Source organism: Abramis brama, assembly GCF_963993115.1.
Source record: "Abramis brama genome assembly, chromosome: 10".
Classification (NCBI taxonomy): domain Eukaryota; kingdom Metazoa; phylum Chordata; class Actinopteri; order Cypriniformes; family Leuciscidae; genus Abramis; species Abramis brama.
In genome coordinates this window covers 2,722,501-2,725,000 of record NC_139972.1, presented here as the reverse complement: position 1 = coordinate 2,725,000, position 2,500 = coordinate 2,722,501, and the positions used below count along the sequence as shown (strand labels likewise).

General features: G+C 35.4%; 1 long non-coding RNA gene across 1 annotated transcript in view; it reads left to right on the top strand.

Moving 5' to 3' along the window:
• The window catches only part of LOC311091402, a 12,984-nt gene that overhangs the window by 9,888 nt on the left and 596 nt on the right, over positions 1 to 2,500 (top strand). Inside the window, exon 2 of the long non-coding RNA XR_014608065.1 lies at positions 2,425 to 2,500. This exon is cut by the window's right edge and continues 596 nt beyond it. This is a non-coding gene — a long non-coding RNA (uncharacterized lncRNA). The remainder of the gene's footprint in view (positions 1 to 2,424) is intronic.

The window sequence follows — 2,500 nt, the reverse complement described above, 5'->3', positions numbered from 1 at the left end:
CTGTAATTTCATGCTTTCCGTCAGCAAATTACAGCAGCTTTCTGGCAGAGCGGGAAGGAAGGATTTGAACAGGTTAGAGTGTTTTGAATTACATAAAATAATAAAAGAAACGAACAAATACATGGCGAAAGAAGTGTTAGACAGCAGAAGAGGGGAGTGGGATGATTTATAATGAAACTTGGGAAGCACATGGCCGTTAGTCTTTCACATATCTTAGCATGTGTATGTGCATGTGTATGTGTGCATATGTATGCATGCATTGTGTGTGTGTGTGTGTGTGTGCGTGTATGAAAAAAAGTGTCCTAAATGAAAACTGTGCAACACAATGTCACAAAAAAGACTTGTATATATGTATTATAGTTCATTTTTTCAACTTTAAAGTGTTAGTTTCATGATTTTTCTGTTTATTTCTAAATAAATGTCTCTTTTTTTTCTTTTCTTTTTTTTGTTTATTTAAATTCTATTTACAAACTCACCACACACAGTAATGGTCAATAACTGTAATTTGTTGAAAGCTATTTTTCTTCTGATGACACCTTGCACATGAAGATAGCACATTGTTTTAGAATTTTACAGTAAAAAAAAAAAAAAAAAATTTGTGAAAAACTCCTATTTTAGTTTCAGTTTCTAAAGGGTTAAACAACACCAAAACCAGCATTACAATATTCACTTATTACAAACCAGTTTGGGCTTTATTTATGTAATATGAAACATGTACAAAGGTTGTTAAAGCCCTTTATTTGGGCTCTTGGCCATTGACTTTGGTTGAATGAATTATCTTTCAGCAACTGTTAAAAGTCCTGATATCACTGTTGTCAACAATATCTCATGCTCCTGAATGCACTTCTTTGAATCGGTGACTGACAGCTGGATTTTGACACATGTGAGTTCCCAAATGAGTATGAAAGTCTTTAAAAATGGCAACGTTCAGTTTTGAACTTTCATTATCAAGTCGTTTTTACCATTGGATAAACTCTTCTCATAACTCTAGTTATTGAACAAACTGCGTATGATTGTGGACAGATCTTTTGAAACAGGAGACAATTCCTTTGAGGCTTTTAATCGTTTAATTCATTATGTAATCATAACTAAAACAATTTCAGCAGAGGGGGCAAAATAAATTACAGTTATAATCATTAATTCAATAAATCATATTAACCTTATATTGTTTTTCATTTACATCATTAATGTGTTAAATATATAAATATGCAAGCAAAAACACTGCTTGCATACAGACAGCTTTCCGACTCACACTCAACCCCGCAAGACCAGCTTCACCAGCTCCGGTTTACTTGAGAACAGCATGAATAATAATAATAATAATAATAATAATAATAATAATAGACCAGCACTATACCAGCAAAAACCAGCCTGGAATCCATGCTGGTTTATGCTGGATTTTTCACCAGGGAGTGTGTGTGTGTGTGTGTGTGTGTGTGTGTGTGTGTGTGTGTGTGTGTGTGTGTGTGTGTGTGTGTGCGTGTGTGTGTGCTGCTGACACACTGCTGATGGTAAATCCAGATTAGTGTGGCTAAAACAGGCTGCAGGACTGATGCATGAACCCTAATACACAGACCCGCTGTCACCCTCAATAACTCAGACACACACACACACACACACACACGATTATGGGGCCGCGAGCTGAACCAGCACAGCCTGACACAGAGACGATGTGGAGACATTTGTGTTTCCAAATGTTTCCAAACGAAAAACAAATCTGATCGGATCTATTAAACAACATAAATTAGTGATAAAATACATAACTGGCCATAAACAGTATTTGTTCACTTATAAGTGATACAGTGAGTGTCCTTCGCCAGATCAAGTGTTCGTATCCGCAGGATCTTTTAATCACACTTTAGATTAGGGTCCTATTCTCTCTATTAACTAACTATTAATCACCAATTTGCCTTAATAAACTCGTAATTTACTATTTTTAATTAATAGTTAATAGTAATATCTAGTTGTTAAGTTTAGGATTAAAGGATGTAGAATATGGTCATGCAGAATAAGACATTAATATGTGCTTTATAAGTAATAAACAGCCAATATCCTAGTAATATGCAGGTTAATAGTGAGAATTGGACCCTGAACTAAAGTGTTCGCGATCTTTTCTTCATCACGTTTAAAGTCTCAGTGTGTTTGAATCGGTGAATGTATGAAGTCAGTTCTCAACAAGAATCACACTAACCACAAACACACACAGTAACGACTGTCTTCATCTTCAATACTACATCTGTAGATTTGTTTGTTCAAACGTCTCTGTCAAATGTTCTGATTGTAAAGTGTGTTTGTGCGTCTTTTGTGAATAAATCCACTGGATTTGATGTCTAATGACATTCAGACGTTCACTTGTGCGACTGAAGTGATCAGATGTGTTTGATTTAGTGACGTGTTTTAATGTGTCGTTCCTCTGTGTTTCAGGGTTTCTTACACCGGATTCGACGTTTCTCCTTCACAAGCTTCTACACAAGGATATTTCCAATGATCTGTCACATAA